Here is a 22,570-nt window from a genome sequence, read left to right on the forward strand (position 1 = left end):
GCTTCCGAAGTGGAAATTTGCAGTTTTACATATTTGCTTGATAGGTAGTCGATACGTTAGCGCTTTAGTGATCAACTGTGACAAAGAATATTGACAGAAATCTCATTTGATAGAGCATAAAGATAGTGTAGGGAATACGATTAAGGTTTGGGTGGTTGTAGTTTGTAGTGTTGGTTTGAATTCTTGAATGCCATCTTTTGCCCAGGGAAAATGATGCGAGGGTACGAAAATGTTGCATTATGAAATGTAAGTATGGTGTAGCAAACAATACAGTGTTTATATTTGTTATTTGACATGGTCTTCTTGGAATTGACTTGATTGGCGTTCTCTGATAATACTATCCGTTTTTTGACAGTCTACTGCATACATTTACAGCTGCTGACTTACTGTGTGGATGAGTTTTTGCTTTGTGTTTTGTTTGTTAAAAATTGAACAATCAATGAATCTTGTTATTCGGTGACATACCAGCTTAAACCTATCTAAGGATGCCAACTATCATGTGTTAACCTCGTAAAGAAGACGGGTATTGGGACATAAGACGTTTTTATCGTCAGATTATTATCCGCTTCAGGTGATACCACCTTCTACATGTTTAAGGATGCCCTGAGGTTGGGCCTTCTGTAGTATTTTAATCACCGTGAAATTACCTGGTTTACCACCTGCCGGGGATGCGAGCTGATATCAAGGTCGTTTGCGAGTTCATTCACCTTTATCGCTATATTTGGCCCGCTGGGTCCAAACACTTTGTAAACAGCGCAGCGCTGGCAATGTTCAATATTTCGATTCCGTATAGGTTGCTAGATGGCTCTACTCAAGATTTATGAATTTCATATTGGTATTTCCCCTAGGCTAAGGTGTAGTACATATGGCACATGAGGTACTCGATAGGGCACATGACATTTTGTATTTTAAATTTTTGAATGTTGTCATATTTTGTGTATGTTATTTGTCCAATTTTTGTGTAATTTTGTTCCTACTGGAAGAGTAACTGTTGCAGTTATAAGCTATTAACAGTTAAATGAATTAATAAACAATAAACAATGTGTTGCGCCCCACTGTCTAAATAAATTAAACATTATTACATATAATAAGCCGTGTTTGGGTCCTTCAATAACGTAGCTTTGCTTATCAGCATTAGTTTATTCATGAACATAGCCACTTTTTTATAGTATGATATTATTTTATGCTTTAACATGTACTTCTTTATTCCTTGAGACTAATCATGACTGCAAAATGTTTGAAATCCAAGTACGTCGACCATATGCTGCCTCAAGGAAATTTCAATCTATTAATTTTACATAAAAACAATCTAGTAAATCATTACATTATCTTAGGAATCATATTTGTTATCGATTTTGTAGGCTGAAGTAGCAATGTATTTTAAGCCTAAGGTGATTCTCAGTTATACTCAGAGTCCGATAACAGTTTATTGATTGAATGAGGAACATTTTTCTGCTTTTTTTATATTGTTATTAATTCCTTGCAATATTTTGGTTACGGAAACAACTTGAATTAAGAAAAATCATTTCGTTGACATAATCTTCTTGATATATTATGAAAATGATAAACTTCTTGGTGTGCTTATTAATTACGCCAAAAGTAACCACGCCGAAAATATACAAACTGAAAGAAGCACCTATACATTCAGATGTAATACTTGTAAAGGATCTGTATAAGGTTAGTGAGAGGGTAGATAGAACTTTATTGCACGACATTTGTACATGGTACAATGTATGGCAACAACTATTACACAAAGTACAAAATAGGTGTATAGAATAAGACTTAACATCCTTATTAACATAGCAAAAGGGCTAAAACAAGATATAATATTACAATCGAGTTGGGCTAATCATGGCTTTCATTATTCTTTCTATTAACAAAGCAGTCTTTGATATATTTGCATAACTTTGCATTATGAGAGTTGTGGCATCTAAAGATATATACAAATCTGTCTTTAGCATCGAGGTTCTTGAAATCTGCTGTACTAGATTCTAGAAATGTGAATAGCTCATTACGTAAAATAGTGTATTTAGAACATTCCATTAAAAAGTGAAATTCATCTTCAATATGCTTTGGACAGATTGAACTTGACCCTAGTGTTGCTGAGGCGGAGCCCCCCTCCCAGTTCAAATCTGACCTGGGATGGGCTTCGCTTTATTGTACTGCCTCTGCTTTTATTTGTCTATTCTCAAGCTGACTAATTCACTTGTCCAATTCTTTGCACATTTCCACTTTCAACCGTATTCCTACAATTTGTTTGCAGCTATGAATGTTGGTTATCAGTTGCTCCTATTCAACTAGAGCGCCGACCTCTCTGCAAAATAAGCGATTCCACAGAACCCCCAGTCAGCTTCATCTATAAAAAATACAAATTAAAAAAAAAAAATGTGTGTTTTGCTCCCTTTCAAGTCAAACTTTTCAAACCTCTGAATGATAACCCAAAATCTGAAGGCAAGGTTTGGCGTGGTTTGGATTGAATCGCATTCAGATCGCACAGCGCTCTCCGTCTAATGAAATGGTGGCCATTTTCACAGTATTGCGGTCCAACCAATAATGAAGAGGACGATAATGGTGATAACCAACATGCCTCTAATGTCCCTTCACATGATTGCAGCGCTTTTTTACACATTCATTCATTGTTCCTCACGCTTCCTAAGTGCAAACTTATTCACATGCGGAAAACCATCGAGAAAATCAAACAGCTAAGAAAGTAAAACATTCTAGTCTTAAAAACAGAGGCTCGAATGTATATTCTCTTGAATCATTTTTCTTGGTACAATACTAACGTTTGGATTGAAATTGCAAGGTATCATTGCCGATAATCTTGATGTTTTGTTAAAAGGTGTTATGTGATTTTCATGGCCATTTGCCCTCAAGGCACTTTTTAATTCACCGCCGAACAACACAGACATTCGATGGAGACTTGCAGTGTAGAATGTTGTCAGGACTAATATAACACAAACCGTGGGCTACACAATCTATTGTTTTGCTGATGAATTAATGTTTTGTTTCATGTTGTTCATGGATACGGAAATTCATGGCTATTAGCCATCATAACACTTCTTAACTCACTGTCTATAGCACATTCGGCTCGAAATTGCAGTGTAAGATATCATTAGGATCAACATTACCAACATAGGGATGCTTCAAAATGTCCCCGTACATAGTCGTAATGTTTGGTTGCATCTATTCCATGAACGTCATTGGTTGAAATGGTAGTTTTCTCTTCCAAAGTTTGATAGCTCCCTCCCTGCATGCCAACACGAATTATTTGGACCAAAATTGCAACCAAAAATATTACTAGCATTAACATAAGACAAACCAAGTGGTAATAACAAGAAACAAGCTACCATTGCTTGTGGTGCAAATGTTTCATTACATTTTGCTCTGGGATTTTATGGTCTTTTTTCCTAAATGCACTTCATATTGTTGAGCAATAAATTCATTCATTCATTCATTCATTCTTCATAAGTCACTGCCGATACAGAACAAAAATTCGAACCAAAATTGCAGGGTAACACATTACTAGGCCTGACGTAACACAAAGCAGGGGTGATGCAAGCTACCGTTCCTTATAGTGCCGCAGTAACGTTAAATGTTCCTTACTGGTATTTATGGTTATTTGCCCACATTTTCCCGCAAACATTCAGTGTAACATATTACTAGAAATGACGTAACACAAAGAATTGGTGATACAAGCTAATTTTGTCGATATGGTTTATGTTGTTTAATGTTCCTGTGGGATTCTTTACGGTCACCTGTCCCAAAGCTCCTAATAATTCACCACCGAATAATACAAACATTTGCACCAAAGTAGCATTATGAAATATCACTAGGATTCTCGTAACAGAAAACACAGGGAATACAAAATGCCGCTGCTGAATGTCTTCATATTTAGTCAAAGATGCGCAATATTTTGGATGGCCATTTGCCCTCAAAGTACCTATGACCGTTTTTCCTTCAAAAAACAACACAAATATTCTGTCCAAAAATTGCTGTGTGAAATATAACTAGGATCAACATAACATAAAACAATAGTGACTACCTTTGCCAATGGAGTTAATGTTTCATTCCCTATTGCTGTGAGGTTTTTATAGTCATTTTTTTATATATAGCCTCAAAACTCACTGCTGATACAATACTATAATCCGGAGCAAAATAAGGTGGTTCATTTTTACTACGATATGCATAAGAGTGAGCTCATGAGGTAGTTCTTGATATTCTGTTTCGCACTGACCTGGGGTTTTATGGTTATTTAGCCTCAAAGACTGCTGATACAATACTATAATTCGGACAAAATAACGTGGCTCATTTTTACTACGATATGCATAAGAGTGGGGTACTTCTTGATATTCTGTTTCGCAATGACCTGGGGGTTTATGGTTATCTAGCCTCAAAGTACGCAACAATTGACTGCTGATACAATACTGTAATTCGGACAAAATAACGTGGCTCATTTTTACTACGATATGCATAAGAGTGGGGTACTTCTTGATATTCTGTTTCGCAATGACCTGGGATTTTCATGGTCATTTAGCCTCAAAGCACTTCATAATTCACTGCTGACACAATACTAAAATTTGGACAAATATTACGTGATTCCTTTTTACTATGATATGCATAAGAGTGTCATAGTTTTTGATATTCTGTTTCGCACTGACCTGGGGTTTTATGGTTATTTAGCCGCAAAGTACGCCACAATTCACTGCTGATACAATACTATAATTTGGACAAAAATTACGTGATTCATTTTACTACGATATGCATAAGAGTGAGGTAGTTCTTGATATTTTGTTTCGCACCGACCTGGGGTTTGCATGGTCATTTAGCCTCAAAGCACTTCATAATTCACTGCTGATACAATACTATAATTCGGAGCAAAATAAGGTGGTTCATTTTTACTACGATATGCATAAGAGTGGGGTAGCTCTTGATATTTTGTTTCACAGTGACCTGGGGATCTTATGATTATTTGCTCTGACATCTCTATGGTAAATCACTACTAGTCGTGGCGGCTACATTTCAAGGGGAACGCAAGAGCTGTAAACCTGGTTTCAAGGACAACCAATTGTGGCGCTTTGGGAGGGATCACGTGGCGCATGATTAATGCACGTACCGCCGTAACTCGACGCCGTAGCGAGACGAGCCTTTCTGGGGAACTAAGATTACTGATGAGCAAGAACTGCAACCGCGCGGATTCCTCACTTTGAAGAGGCATCGGACCGTTGTTGCCGGCAATGCTTGCCACAACTGGTTGATACCGGTACGCATAATTGGAACCCACCACCCAACCCTGAAGCGGTTCGCCACGAAGGCTTGCTGTTTGATTTTTGTGAAGCATCGTAAAAGATTCTCGCCTGAACCGCGCTGGCTATTCTTTTCAAGGGTTTGCAGCGAGCCCGGCTGCAAGATGAAGAAGGTCTTCTCAGGTACGTTCTTTCTCAATTTCCTTTCCCATTTCCTTACATGCGCCAACTAATCTTTCTAAAAGAGCTTTCCAAATGGGCCCAGATGGAATACTGTACATCAAATCGTATTTTCTTCCAAGTAAGAACGAATTTGTCCTTGAAACGTTGTGGTGTCTGTAGAATTCTAATCATGAACATTGCTCTTTTTAGCAGCGGATTCCTCTTTCCAAATACCGTTTTTCAGTAGAAATCTTGACTTTCCAAAGGTAATTTCGGGTGTCTAGCAGGTATAATATTTGAGAACGTCTTGTATTGGTAGTTTACAGGGGCTAGGGTAATCACTACCTCTCTTGAAACCCAATCGATACCTAAATCTTGTGTAGCGAGTGATTACATCCATGACCCTGGTAACGGAATGAACGTGGTAATACGGCATACAAATCATCACTAACCTGGGAATTTTACATCTTATGATATATCAAACTTAAGGAAGAAGGCAGCTATGGGATTGCATCTCGTATCAAGCATTTATCAAAAAAGGAAATGTGTCTTAGCGCACCAGAATGCAAGCAATCTACTGTAAATGCAGGAACCTTCGCGGTAGTTTAATGTTCGCGGTCTTCGCGGTGGTCGCTTCACCGCGAACTTAAAACCTTCGCGAGCATTTTTCCATGGTAATAACGCGAATTTAAAACCACCGCGAAAAGTCCTTGTCCTTTACCGCGAAATCAAATCACTGCGAAATCAAATACATTTACAGTATCAGTAATAATGTTGCAAGTAGTAAAGATGGAGAAGCAGATGCATAAACTATGTTCGTAACATTACTCAACCGGTGGTAGCTTCAGTGAGAATGAAAGAAAAACACTCTTTATTAGATAAAATCAATAAATACACGCAACTCTTCGAATGCGAAAGGAAATGTTCTAATGAATATTTTAGATGCCTTTGATAGAAATTTATTTCTGTGAATGAGCTTATTTTGCTGATATTGTTGTTATACACACTTTATTCATTGCAGTTTGTCCTACCTCTTATACAATCCCTTGTATTATCCCTGCGTGTTCGATTCAAACAATCGATGTCCATCGGTCTTTATCATATCCTTTATTTCAAATCACGTTTCTTTGTTCATTCTGATCTATATACATGTGCTTGAACGATTTATATCTGTATAGTTACAATATGGCGTTTAAGATAACAGTGACTGATGCATTTAAGTTTTACATCGCTAAAATGTACCTGCAAGAATATTTTTGGTCAGAATTTAACAAAAGTTTAAAAAAAGAATTTCTACCTATTGACTAGTTTTTCCCCCGTACCATAGCTGGTAAGTTGATTTTTTTCTACGTCTAAGTAATTAGTAAGAAATCTGTAACACAAGATACCAGGTTTAATTAATTGTTGATTAATGTTCAAATGCGGAAACCAAATTCGTTACTATTGCCTTGTTGTGCTTATACCCCTGTCCACCAGGACGGCGCTCTCTCTGCGACCTCAAATTTGACATATCGCTCAACAATTCTATGGAAAAGAAACGATCCTTTGCACACTTTGTGCGTTTTGTTGTCTTTTCAGTCATACGTTTACGTTTTGTATGATATACCCAGTATAAGGTTAAGCGAAGGTTACACATATCCTATTAAGGTCGCAGTGAGAGCGCAGTGCGATCGCCGTCTAGTGGAAAGGGGGCCTTTTGTAGATATAATACAGAGGGTAGTCTTCACATCTGCCAATCAAATAACGTGTTGCTCAGCGGAGCCATCGTTCACTGCCTGCCCGAACTCATCATTGAGAGGACTCCATTGATTGCTTGGTCCGCTCAACCAATTTTGAAGGCGGCTGGCACTGTCTATATTGAATTTCTCTATTTTTCTTAATAAGCTTTGATCAAACGACATTATACAAACAAATCTCAAGCTACATTTTTAACATCACAAAGAAACGAGAAGAAGCCGAACAAATGTATTACAAGAGTTTTAGAACCCATGCTTTAGATAAGTCTTAGAAACCATGTGTACTGTATTACGACCTTTTGTCTCTATATGCCTGTACTTATCCCGATAGGGCATGAATGTGCAATAAAGGGTATTGAAGTATATAAATGACGTTCAGTGTAGACATAAGGGAAGCTGGAAAATCTCGCTTCTAGTAGCTCTTTCACCGTTAATAGTACGTCGCTAGAAGCTTAGGTTCTTTTTTTGCGTAGAAAAGTGTCATAGTCTGTATAGACTGGCTGACAGGGAGAGAGAGAGAGAGAGAAGCTTAATGACCAACACTTCTAGGTCAGGAGAACTCAGTACATCCTAATCCTGTGTATATTATGAATATGTGCTAACATGGACGGATTATGGTGGGACTGACGACTGTCTATTGTGGTATGGTGTGGTATACTAAAGTGACTACTTTCCAAAGCGACAGAGAATTCTGGGCTACCATTGGACTGGTTTAATTGTGATGGATTCTCCGAACTTGATTTGATTTGATTTATTACGATTGCAAGACGGTACAATACAAGTGTGTCACAGGCAGCGGTATGCTGGTTTTGTGGCCTACAAATGAATACATAAATATATAAATTAATACACTAGGTTAGATACTATCAATAGATGAAATATGAAATTACAAATATTATTGAAAATATCAATTAATCAGACCAGTTTGACAGCCTCCGTTAAAACACACTCAGACTGCCAGCTTGCTTTATTGCCTAACTTCTGTAAGTGACTTTTACTATTGTGTTAAAGGTCACAATCTATAAGAAAAGAGACACTGAAAATGAGAAATTGTGTAACATTATCTACAAAAGAGGCTGACTACATCTGAAAAATGAAAATAATTTTACACGTTGGTAGTATAAATGATATAGGAGAATGTTTTTTACAATTAATGATTCTTTATTGAGACACGACAAAAGTACAGCGACTTTCGTAAGGTCTACATGTATAACAGCTACTTACAGTACAACTAAATACACTAATATGGATAACTATAGGTATGAATAAATCAATATATAGGGTCTAGCTTGTCATTTACACTATTGGTTCTATGGTATAAACATTCGTGGATATATTTGCCTACTTGTACACAGTGAGGGTTATCGCCTCCCAGAATGTAGTTGTTTATCTATCGAACAGAGAGTAGCAAAGTCTTTAGAGCAAGTGGAAAGTAATGTGAACAGCTCTGTACGTTTGTCATTATATCGAGAACATTCTATAACAAAGTGACGTTCGTCTTCGATCTCATTTGGGCAGAATGGACAAAACCTCTGGTCACGGGGAATTTTTTACATGACCAGTCTTTCCTTCTTTGCTTAACGCGCTTACGTTCCTATGTCTCAGAGCTTGTAACGGTGGGCTCTGCTCCTTCCCACTACATGTAGCATAAAGCGACGAGAAGCGGAACTCCAGTTAGAAGCTCTGTTGAAGGTGTCTGAGAAACATCGAAACGTAAGCAAAGTAAGTATAAACTGATCATATGAAATTACTCTACTGTAAGAAAGCTACATTTTACAATAATATCTCTAAGGAAAGCAAAAGGATAAAATACTAATAGTTCAAATGATATACTTTCTCAATCTAAATGACATACTGCCTGGATATCCGAGTGCAGTTTGCGATCGAGGGCTAATAAATAATGTATGTCCGTATATAATAACGGCGCATCCATTGCAATCATTCATACATCTAAACACTTTCAATGTTTATCACTTTTCTTGGAACTGGCTGTGTCATTTATCAAAAGCACTCATGTGCTGATAGTATGCTTAAGTATTTAACCGGAAGTGTGTTACATAAGAATAGTGTTTTTCATGAACCTTTTTGTGACAAAAGGCAAATGTACTAATTCGTACATATATATATTAACTGTAAGGCGATCCGAATGTAATGATTTCAATCATTTTATTATTTTTCATTATAGATTCAAGCAAATATAATTAAACAATCCCGGTTTAATTGCATTTCACGTTATTACTACCCGCTTAGTTGCTCAACATATTCAAGCAAAAACACCTTAACCTTCCACTTATACCACCATAGCTATGTTTGATACCTTGGTTTTAAAGACAATACCACAAGTAGGTTTTACCTAATCATAGACTATACTATATGCTGATGTCCATTCTCGGGGCCTTTGCTCGACCAGAGCATACAGAAAGAGACCCTTGTGGGTAGTTTTGTACATTCTTTAATCTAACCGGCTTGACGTTGTGATTGTATTAAAAGATATTGATCTTAATGGCATAACCTGCTTTCAATCGCTAAATCCTCAGATGTAGTACCCCGCCCTGATGGGTAATCATTCGGATGTTCAATATAGAGATGCTCGTTGAAATGTGAGAGTTCACATTTCTTTCCACTTGGATACTTTTAATTACAACTCAACGAATGGAAACAAGTTTTGTAGCATGTATTAATGTTCTTCTAGGTCACTGATTACGGTTTGCAAAGTCATTATATTAAAAACACACGCACACACACACATACACGCGCGCACACACACACACACACAAGCACACACACATACACACACACGCGCACACACACACACACACACAAGCACACACGCATACACACACACGCGCACACACACACACATACACGCGCACATACACACACATACACAAACACACATACACAAAAACACACTCACACACGAACACACACACACATGCACACACACACACACACACACGCGCACACACACAGGCACACACACACACACACACACATAAGATTAGCCAATAGTCGCACATTGCCTTAGATATACAATGACTGCATCCATTTCTCATAGAAAAGAACTTACAAAAACATATCATTGAACATGGAGATAACAACTTAATCTTGGTTAGATCTAGTATGCAAGGCTTGTATGCACTCTTAAATCCACAACCCTTACGGCATGTGACATGTACGAGACGAAAATGCACATCAATCAACGGCACTTTATGGCCCTTATGGGACCGCCGTGTTCAGTGATGCTGTCATCACCAGGGAATACCATCGCCGAGAGGATCCTCTTCAAAGGCGAGAGATGTCAGTGCAAGGTATGTCATTAACCTGCCAGAACCTACTGTACAGGAAGGTAAACCGGAATCTGAATCTGCGCAGAATTTGATTTTTAAGTCCTGGTAGAACATCCGTAAAACATTCTTAAGTATTTAATTTAGAAACCGACAATATTTACTCATAGCATTACCGGTAGAACCATTTTTATTGCACGAGCTATTTGGGCTACGTAATATTACGTTGCTAGAACGTAATATACCATAGAATTTCAGTGCACTGAGAATGTAAGTAAAATCTATGTAAAGCATTAATGACAAAAATTGCAACCCTAACACTTGCTTATAGATTGTGCCTTAACATCTAACCGTAACTGAAGCAAAGTGGGTTAACCGCTGTGTGTACATAGAAGGTTAAAGAATTTACATATTTCTGTAAAGGCATTGGTACAAAAAACTTATTGAAGCACGCGTAAAGCATTATGAAAAATCTACGTGAAGCATACCTTTAAAAGAAAGAAAGAAAGACAGCATTTACTTCTTTAAAGCTTGGACTTAATTATTTGTTGCACGGGCTAAAACCAAGCGTGTAGGCCACTAAGAGGAAAATATAGGATTAGACCTCACACATTTCTGTGAAATTATCGAAAACATTGTAAAGTCTACGTGAAGCATGCGTTCAATGAAAAAAATTGCAACATTTACTTTTGCTTCAAGCTTATGATTTATAATTTTTTTTGGCATGAACTGAAACCAAGCGGGTAGGTCATTGTGCAGAAAATGAAGGATTATACCTCATACATTCCTGTAAAGGCATTAACACTATAAGATTATTTCAGTCATTGTAAAGTATATTTAAAGCGTACGTTTAAAGAAAAGGGGCAGCGTTCACATTTGTTCAGGGCTTGGCTTACTGAAACCAAGCGTGTGCGGAAAATGAAGAGTTAGACCTCACATATTTCTGTAAAGACATGCCACGCGATAACATTACCCAAGGGTGCTATTAGGCAGAGCTGGAAAATGCATTCACACTTTGCAGAACATGTAGGTTAACGGGGCATGTATGAAAAGTCATCACCGTGAATTTTCGTCTGTTTCATGCATAATCTGCGCGCGTCAGGCCGTGGATGGCATGCATGATGCGGTTATGATGATGTCATGATGTCATGAAGACATCGAGGTGAAAAGGCCCCTGTCAGCAAATACCTCTTAATCAAATATATTGGGTACATTGAGGCCCATCATCTTTCAGGTAGACCGTAGTTTGGATTACTTACAACGTTCTATCTGCTTTGAATCACGCGAGAGAGTACAAAAGTCTTTGAAGCTGTATCCCACAATTGTTGTATTTGAAGCTATCCACGTAACGCTAGTTCACCTTTATCCGTGGGGTAACCTTTAACCGCTGTTTTAAAAATCAGCATATTTAGGGCTATCATGCGGACGTAATGTGACTTCAAAGTGGTGTATTTTGAAAATATTACAGTTTGAATTGATATCCCCCTGGGTGCTGTTTTCAAAAACAACGGATATATGTTACTCACGGATAAAGGTGAACTAGCGTTATAGCACATTATTATTGGGACCAATAGGAAACTGTCTTCTTTAAGGTTATTTACCTGTTGCTGTTTTTACAATTAAGGTCCGGGTCCTAATCTTGCAATTAGCTTGTTATCGTTATTGACATCATGGCCAAAGAGGCTAAAGACATCTAAATGAGTATCCTCATATTGATTTATATTCCAAAATTTACGAGGATGTCTACATATTTTAAAACAGCAAGCAGACATCTGTAATGCCCCTCAAAACCCGTAATAACCCATGCAGGGCCCCCTTCCATCCATTTTGTTTTTCCGATAAATTCCATCTATCTTTTAAATGACCGCAGCTGTTTGGAGCCCGCCCGGTTGATAGGTTTTATCGACAGCTTCTCGTGGCGGAGTGATGCCTATGCGCGACCGCGTGTGCCTATTGCGAGCTCCCGTTAACTGTCCTCGTTGAAATGCACTGATGCACGCTTTACTATATGCGATATAATAGAACTTCTATCAAAAATCATAGAACCTCCATCGTCAAAATAGATATACACCGTTGCATGTTTTAGGATATTTAGTGTGATAGAACTTCTATAGAACCTCTAACGTTATTCAAGATAAAACAAATATATGTCATTGATGTGTGATCTAAAAAGATTTAAGCCAAAAAAGCAAAATTCCGTTTAAAACAAAACATCTATCGTTTAAATACCTGTTATTTGTTGAACGGCTTGGTAGTGTTTATGACAATGGAAACATTACTTTCATCATAAAACATCTCGTATGCAAATTGTTTCATGAAAATATATATTATTCAACAAACACCTATGGTGCAATCTGCAAAACATTTATACAAAGTCATATCATTTCGCTAGTCTGTTGTTTATAAATACGGCAAAATATTTTGGAGAGTCAGGACGTATGAATAAATTGCTATGATATTGAACGCTTTTTCTTACACAAATAAACACCTCTATGAACAAACTCTCCTCATTCTTAATTTGAGAAGATTCAGTTATATTAGTGCAGCATATCATGACGTGGTTGCCTGCTCCCATTGTTGCCAAATAGAAAACCAAGTGTTAGCATCTGGTGTCAACAGAAGATTTAACTTCCCGGAACCGTATGGTTGACGGGGTAACCACAATTGAGTAAAAGCGTAACAGTAACATGACTTGCCTTCTGTCTGACACCTCACTTTGGCACTTTTCCATGATACTGGAGGTCCCCTATGGTGTTGGATGTGGTAACATTCGTGGCACAGTGTCAACATACGATTTAAATTCCCGGAACTGCTCGGGTGACTGGGTAACTACAATTTAGTGTCAACGTAACACAAGTTTGATGAACTTGCCTTCTGTCGGACATCTTACTTTGGCACATTTCATCGATAGTGGAGGCCCCTTGTTGTGTTGTAACAGTCGTTGCACAGTGTCAACGTACGATTTAGATTCCCGGAACTGCTCAGGCGACAGGGTTATTACAATTGAGTGCCAACGTGAAATGACTTTGACGAGGTCGCATTCAGTCGGACACCTTACTGTGGCACTTTTCCATGATATGATGCAACATTTGTTGCACAATCTCAACATACGGTTTGAATTCCCGGAACTGCTCGGTTGAATGGGTAACTACAATTGAGTGCCACCGTAACATGAGCTTGATGAGGTTGCCTTCTGTCTGACACCTTACACTGACTGGCACTTGTCCACGATCTTGGAGGCCCCCTATGATGTTGTAGCATTCGTTGCACAGTGTCAACGTATGATTTGAATTCCCGGAACTGCTCGGGTGATTGGGTAACTACAATTTCCTAACATGAGTTTGAAGAGGTTTCCTTCTGTTACTGAGATTTTTTTTCTCTGGCAACAGCCCAGGATCCTGTAGGTCTCTTGTGATGTTGTTTTATGCTTTGTAATACAGCGTCAACGGAAGATTATATTCCCGGAATCGCAAAGGTGACACAAATTGAGTGAAAACGTAACATGAGTTTGAAGAGGTTACCTTCTGTCGGGCACCTTACCCTAGCACTTTTCCACGATCCAGGAGGCCTCTATGATGTTATAGCATTCGTTGCACAGTGTCAACATACGGTTTAAATTCCAGGAACTGCACGGGTGACTGAGTAACTACAATTGGGTGCCGTCGTTACATGAGTTTGAAGAGGTTGCGTTCTGTTACGGAGGTTTTTTTTTTCAAATCTCTGGCAACAGCCCAGGATCCTGTAGGTCTCTTGTGATGTCGTTGTATGCGTTGTAATACAGTGTCAACGGAAGATTAGATTCCCGGAACCGCATAGGTAACGGGGTAACCACAACTGAGTGCAGATTTAACTTGAGTTTGGTGGCGTCTTAACTTCTTTCTTAAGCACATTTTCACAATTTGTCCTTGAGATTATTTTACTTCTTCATTTGTTAACTTGGATTGTTTCACTATCCCGGAGGTCCCCTATGTCTATGTTGTAACATGTGTTTTACAACAGTGTCAACATGAGGTGTAAATTCCCGCAATCGCATGGGTGCACGGTACCCATGATTAAGTGCAGATGTAACATGTGTTTGATGAAGTTGCCTTCTGCCACTATGTGTCTTTCTCTGGCACCATTCCACAATCCAGAAGGTCTCAAGCGATGTTGTAACATGTGTTATACAATGTTTTGCCTAATCAAGTGCTCAGTACTTGAATGTCTCAAACTTGGATATATGCCAACGTTTGCTTTGATATATATTAAGTCTCCCAATACGATACTATTTGGCCTAATGAAATGTTTCCTTTTATATCATTGGAATGTATAATTCAAATCCGCTTGAATATGTAAGATGGGATTCAGGGTTGAAGTCTCTGATTTGGTACAGAAAAGTATATATATATATATTATATATATTTGACATGGTTTCACACAGACCTGAAAATAAGTGCCCCCACCCCTTACTCATTGGTACTAAATATGTCAGACCACCGTTGGCAAAGTTGATACAGGTAGTAAGTATCCACTAAGTAATTATCGAAGTCTTTTCATATTCATGTTATACGTGAAAATAGTACAAACTACATCTGTCCCGTTATGATAGAATTGAAGGGGAGCCAACATGTAGAGGTGAACAACTCAGCTTCCTCTCCATCGTGATGGTAAAGTTGATAGACAAATAAAAATTAGTCAATGGATTTTGTTTGGCCGTTATCTTTTTTTGGTGATTTCTCGACCTAATTTAAATATGGTTCAATCTCATTTGAATGAGGAAAATGCTGCGAACACTTGATATGATTTTTTTTCTGACCGAGGATGTGGTCATTTTGCACCATATATGTACGTCTTTGTATCAGCACATGCATTTTGAATAATATATTCACTCATTTTCCGGCGTAGTTCTCTAGGGACAATAGACCTGTGCTCATTTTTCTTTCCTACAGGTTTGAATCTTGATAACATAAATGTTTAAATGTGCCAAGATAATAGCCTCAAAGAATAATTGATGACTGTTAAGTATTGATGACTTGTAAGTAGAAATATCCAACCTTGATTGTAACTTTTTTTTCTTCACTTTCTGGTCGATCTTTATGCATGTATGGCCTGCCCATCATCGCTAGGCTTTTAACTGCAAATACATATTTCACATATGATAATACAATTGACATTGACAATCTATGAAAAGCATATTAATATACATTACACGTCTCCAATTACAAGTAAGTAAGTTATTGATTTACGTCCGCTTTAAGAGTGGTATTGATGTAATAGGAAGACGAATATCAAATGCCCAATATACCCGTACTAAGAGGTCAAAGTCAAGGTCACAGCTAATATTGCTGTCAACTATCGCATTCCGTTTTGTTCAAAATGTGTTTTGTAGTGTAGATGTATTCGAGCCGCAATGACGTCTGGTATGTTTTAGCACTCTCAATATAGTAATTTTTTACTGCTTTAGCAGTGATTTAGTAATCATAACATTGGTATGATCCTTCCCGCGGTCGGGCTTGTACCTCGGGTGATACGGAATACCCGAATACCCGTTTCAGCAAGAATTGTAATCATTGTTTTGCTTCAAACGCTACCCGAGGATACTTTTGGGGCCCAGGAATCGAGCGATCTAAAGCATAACAAGGCTGAACGCCATCCAGGGTAGTAGAAATCAATTCAAAATTGGTCCTCAAAACAAGTGTAATTACCATTACGAAGAAAAAGCCATAAGTATTTGCCCCTGCTTGTAGATTACATTATTATCAACGCTGCCTGTGAGTCTGTGTAATGTATTTGTCACCTTTACGAATAGATAAATAAATAAGACTGATCACATAAGACTGCGATCGGCACAATGCATTTACATCCTACTTAAAACGTATAAAAACTGTCACATTTTTACGCAGGCACCTAATTATACTATGGAGCATGTTCTACTTTAAGTCCCTTCCATTAAATATGTCACATTCAATACGCATAGGTTACTTGATAATATTCTGAACTACGACGCTAAGAAGAGAACGATTCCCATTGGTGTGAATTGATTGAAACTAATGAATCAGAACCAGCCTGGTAATGATTTACGCTGTCATATCCATGTCATAACTTTGCACTTATGAAGAGCAAATCAGCCTAGTGGAAAAGTAATTGTAAAATTAAAATGTTGATGATCAGCCCTGCAGAAGAGAAATGCAAAAAAAATGCAAAACATATGCTGAGAAATAGAAAACGGCCATCTCATTCCTGCATTGAATTCCCAGCATATTTATCATAATGGTTGGCGCAAAACAAAGTAATAATAAAATTCGTAAAATAAAACTAGTATGAAGGTAGGGACGGCTACAAGACACGTCAACTACATGGGCAGAAAGTTAGCTTAAAGGTCCAAGAAAGGCCCCTTTAAATGTTATTTCATTCCCTGTCTACAAATTCCTCCCAGCACGCACACGCTTGTTGAACATGACAGCCAAAATATCAAAATAAGGAATGAAACAAGGGGTAAACAAGGAATGAAACAAGGGCTTTCTTCCAGATCACTGACGAAAACTGCTGGATCACAGTTGAAACGTCTGACCGTTTCCAAAACCATATCCAGTTGCTTGAGACGTTGAGTAACTACTTTTTGGTGTATCTTATTACCTGGATGTCTAACTTATATCGGCGTAAGGGGTAAATACTTAATACCCATATTGTGTAAAGTATTTGTGATCTTGTTCCATTTGTTTCGCTGCGCTTTGCATCCTTGCTGCTCTTTTACCTCCCGTAGCTTCCGAGCCTATGCAAGGGAGTCTAATTCTCTGATATTCCTCATGAAATGTTGTTATTGACTTAATTTTACTACTGCTAAGGTAATATCAACAGAAGTCTAATCACACAACGCATCATTGATCTCTCATAATGACAGCGTTGACTTTGCTAAAGATTGCCAATTATTCTGTGATGTAGAATCCACCGGAGACAGTTTTAACGAGAGGATAACTTCTTAAGCAACGTTATGGAAGACGTCGCTATTGAAGTATAATCCTCCAGGAATTTACCACACACGAGCAGAAGATTAGCCTACTAATCAAATCAATGCGCGTGGGAAAACTGCGGTAAAACCTCATCACCGTGGGTTAGCGTAGGCGGATGGATCTCTTGAGTCCTAAAATAATTCCCGTCTGAGAGCGAGCGGTAAATAGGTCAACCAGATCGGACTGGTTCGTGACAAAAATGATTAAATCACCCGTTCGATATCTCAGAGGAAAGTGGCAATGTATTTCCCATGAGTCGTTTACAGTGTTGCACTTTTTCCCGTGAAAAATGTATTCAGCAAATGCGCCTCTGCAGTCACCAAAATGTTACAAGGAGGCTCAACTCTATATAATGTATTTACAAGCATACTCATTGGTGTCATAGTGACAGTATCCAAATGGACAAAGTTGTTTCGATTTGGCCACCGACGACCCGTTATCTATATGGTATATATGCTCATTAAGCACAAAATGTCATTGAGATCTATCCAAAACCTTTATAGTTATGTTATTCACACGAGCACGTACAGACCGTATAAAAAGTCATGTTATTATAGAAACGCAATTATTATTTTCCAGCAAACGGTGTATAATAATAATCCTATGATCCACATACACGCCTGTCCTTAAAGGAATTAAGCCTGCTAATTTGTCGGGATTTATGTTTTCACACGTAATTTTCGACATGATTGCATTTACTTTCCTTTTAGATATCCTTTAATGCGGTTGGTAATATTAAAGTATTGACAGTGACAGCATTACAAATTGGATACCCCGCCATAGATGAAACATTTCTTAAGCGTGCCATGTATTATTACGGAGGCATATCTCCTGTGGAAATGAATTTTTCATATATAATTTGTCAAGGACAATATGCAATAAATATGCATAAATTTTCCTGTTGACATTCCACAAAGCAGGTGACTCCCATAATTGTTTTTACTTGACGAGAACATTGAGTAACGACATAATGATAATATCAATATTATAATTACCATGTGTGTCATATGGATACGGTGATATTAGCTTGCTTTAGTAGTTAAAGGTTTATTGATCGATGACTTACAATATAAAAGTTTCTGAAGTCGTGGGAAAGGCACTACTTCCTCACATAACTCAGTTGAAAATGAGTACCTAGCTTCAATTAGGGATGGATAGGACGTAATAAAGTCTTTGTGTTTTTGGAAAGCCACTCTTCAAGTATATAAAAGATCCTATCACACTTACAAAATAGATGAAAGATCTTTCCCCACCGCGATCGATGTGAGTGGATCAAATATTATGCTACAATTTTAAGACTTTATGTCCGTACCCAAAATAAAGCGTATACCAACAAGGTATCGATAAGTCCTCTGATCCTTATCAATGACCTTAAGTCCGGATCTGGATCTTATGTGTGACAGCAAATGGTCAAAGGTGCTTGGCAGTCGGTATCGGCCCCCGTCTCGGATGAGGGAAGGCCGGTGGGCTCTGATGTAAATGGCCTCTTCCACTCCGTCAAATCTTGCATGCCTCACGCAGGTAGTACATTATGTTAAAAATGCAATGTTACGCCTTAATGCAGAAGAAAAAGTAACGAAAATATGCTCGTGTGGTTAAAATTTAAATACCAATGAAATACCTTATTGCTTCAGAAGAGGTCAAGGTTGTCTAATTTAGTCCGAAGAGTTTCGATCTAACCTTAGTAATGACAGTTAAGCGTCCACTTAAGTGTCACTTAGTAACCTTTCTATGCTGGCAACTCTCAGATTAGCCCTTAGCTTCGGTACTTCGCCCTTCCTTAATAACTGATCAAGTCTCTACTTGAGCAACCGCTAAACGATGTCCATATCTAGAGAGAGCACATTTTAAAGCAATCGTCTCTTGGAGATACTTATCTCTTTACGGGCACACTAAAAGGTTTGAACCAAATCCCGACACTCCTTTGATTGACAGCAGGCATGAGAAAAGGTCGTTAGGGCAATGATTTTGAAAATCTAGAGGACTTCCGCTGTCGTTCAACGATACACATCTGTGGCGCACAAGCAATTAGAACTTTGACTAATGGCTAATTTTCTTAAGTGAAAGTACTTCTGGTGTGTTCACATGCGTCTTGTGAGATGTTAAGGAGGCTTGAGGGAGAGATTCCTTTCGAGATAACCAGGAAAGATCGCGCACTTGAGCGTTGTTGTTTGATTTGAAATGGCTTTTGATACAGTGGGACCTGAATAAAACTGCATACAGAATACATGTGGGCATTTAGTTCCCTTAGACTACGCTCGGCTATAAATAAGGGTATCCTTAAATGTGTGAGTAGAGTATAATTTAGGGCCAATTAACTGATACATGAATAACAGACATGAAAATGAATTAAGAAAAATATTCCCATCGAAATTTTGTTGTTCTGTTTTTGTCTTTCATGAATTTTTTATTTTCTTGTTCGCCACGTATTTTCCAAAAATTTGACTTATCGGAGAGGAGGGCAGTAAGGCAGACAGCACAATTAATGGCTCGTTCTTTATAATGACAACAAAGGCAAATTCGCAAAGAACAAATTACGCTCATACAGACTGTTCAAATCCACCTACAACGAAGAAGAGTACCTTAGAATTCCGAACGAACGACAAGAACTACAATAACCAAACTGCGACTCAGCTGCCACAAACTCCGTGTTGAATCAGGGAGGCACAACCGCACACCTCTGGAGCAAAGAATCTGTCAGTTTTGTAACATGAACAAGGTCGAAGATGAAGCCCACTTTTTATTAGATTGTAGTTTATATAGTAATGATAGAAGTATTCTTTTTAGCTTTATTATAGGAAAGTTCCCTCGCTTTGAATCTTTGTCTAGTGTTGAAAAATTCATTTTTCTTATGAGGTTTGATCAAACGACATTATACAAAATCATCTCAAGCTACATATTCAACATTACTAAGAAACGAGAAGAAGCCGAACAAATGTATTAGACTAGTTTTAGAATCCATGTTTTAGAAACCATGTGTACTGCATTACTACCTTTTGTATCTATATGCCTGTACTTAGCCCGATATACGATAGGGCATGAATGTGCAATAAAGGCTATTATTATTATTATAATGCCACCTGAAATCCTTGACAATCCCCCTTTTCCTTGAACATTTGGGCCGGTCTCGACATTTTTTAAAGATAATGTTGATGCAAATCCAGATATAAATCGTCTGTACTATAAAAACAGGCGCTAATTGATTCATTCAAGTACACCTTGTCCTTCTTGCATTAAGTAAACTTTTTGAATTCTCTTCAACATCTGCTAAGTGTCACTGACGAAAGGTATTGAAAAAATACCTTTCTTGGGAAATTTAAAGGCACTACTTCCTCACTTATTAAAAGGTATTGAAAAAACGTCTGACCGTTTCCAAACTCATAACTCGTAACAACAATTTTGCGTATGTTATCACTTGGATGTGTCACAGGAGTGAAATGATAGAACATTTATTATAGTTATATATCAATGAACCGTCATTTCCTCTCAGCAGAAGTGTAAATGCGTTCCCATTTTACCCCCACCGTGTAATTATTCCTTGGAAATGTTACATGTCAATGGGCAAGTATATGTATCGTCGAATCATAAATTTGAGGCTTTTGAGGCCCTCCACTTCTAAGTCCTCTAACTCTTGAACAACGTGCCGTAGGGCCACCAAATTTACAGGACATGATATCAACATAATATCTGATAAGTATATGACGTCTGACGTTACGTTGACGTAAAATGACGTAATTATGACGTCATCAATTTGATTATATTGGCCGGACCCATGAAAAAAGGGTATTCTCAGAAAACTTCAAGTTATACTACAAAAATGTAACAACAAGTGCAGATAGAATATTAATGTTTATTACGACTTGTATTGCCAATAGCAACATCGATGACGTCATAATGACGTCATAAAATGACGTCATGCACATCTAAGATACGAGTTAGGCTCCGCCATATTATATCCACTACCTTCAATTTTTAAAAGTACTTTTTTTGCAATAAATAATCACAAAGGGCAATGGAAATAAACTAAATTAATTCATTTTGGATGTTTTTTGATGAAAAAATACCAGGTAGTTTAAGTTTAAGTTTTAAATTTTAAGGAATAATTAGCTTGTTATTCTTGATCTGGCCATTCGGTCCGCCATCTTGGATTTTGGGCTGATGACGTCATCAAATTAGCATAATTTATGCATATATAATTATGAAAGATATGATAAATAATATAAGATTTTATTTATGTAATAAAATAGCAGTAATATAGCAAATAAATGTTAAAAATACATTGTTAAAACCAAAAATAGTGATTTTTGGCAAAACTGCCTGTCAGCAAACGGTTGCCATGGCAACACGAAAAAAATGGAAAATTTGTCAAACTTCGTAAAATTGTTGCCAACAATATTTTAGGAAAACTCACCAAATTTGGTGGCTTTAGCGTAAGGCGTTCTGGCGTTATAGGACATCGAAGTTGGCGCGGGCCTCAAAAGCCCCCCCCCCCCCCGGTCTGAATAGGGTTAACATTTGGCACAGATCGCTAAAGGTGAAATAAATCATTTCAATTTGGTTAACTAGGCCAACATTAATTTGGCCCTGTGTCACAGGAAATCTTGCCCCCCCACTAGGGGCCAAACTAACGGGAGAAGGAAATCACTGCGACACAGAGTCTGATCAGTAATTGGCTTAGTATCTAGATATTGTCCCGACAGTTTTACACAGTAACGGTAAAACCTGAAAAGTATGTGACACTGATATGATATTGTAAAATGTTTAATATCAGTGTGATACTTTAAGGGTGCCTTGCTACTATTTGGAACAGACAAAGCTAACAAGGCCGGACTCCTGACCAATTGAATGCTCATGCTTACTCCGCCATATTCTAACCCGAAACACAGTCAGTTATCGGATGGAACCAAAACCACGAATAGACGAAAAATAATAATGAGCATAATTTTCTTTAATTTCTTGATACACGATTCTACGAAACTATCAGCTAACAGTCCAGCTTGGACCAGGTATAGAAAGTTGACCTTCGCAAAACTTGACCTTTAAGTTTATTCTTATCAGTCGTAGAGTGATGCATCTATTATCTTCAATTCCGCATTTTCCCCAAGCTCCAAGACGTCCAGTTAACCCAGTAAGTATCATTTCGCGAATTT

The 22,570-nt window shown here is 37.9% G+C and overlaps 1 protein-coding gene across 1 annotated transcript in view; it reads left to right on the forward strand.

The window, feature by feature from the left end:
* Window positions 1-5,132: 5,132 nt before the first annotated feature.
* The window catches only part of LOC118407025 (neuronal acetylcholine receptor subunit alpha-10-like), a 35,866-nt gene continuing 18,428 nt past the window's right edge, over window positions 5,133-22,570 (forward strand). Inside the window, exon 1 of the mRNA XM_035807441.1 lies at window positions 5,133-5,429. The gene's annotated coding sequence lies outside the window, so the exon portion shown is untranslated. The remainder of the gene's footprint in view (window positions 5,430-22,570) is intronic.

Source organism: Branchiostoma floridae, chromosome 19 (assembly GCF_000003815.2).
Source record: "Branchiostoma floridae strain S238N-H82 chromosome 19, Bfl_VNyyK, whole genome shotgun sequence".
NCBI classification, from domain to species: Eukaryota; Metazoa; Chordata; class Leptocardii; order Amphioxiformes; family Branchiostomatidae; genus Branchiostoma; species Branchiostoma floridae.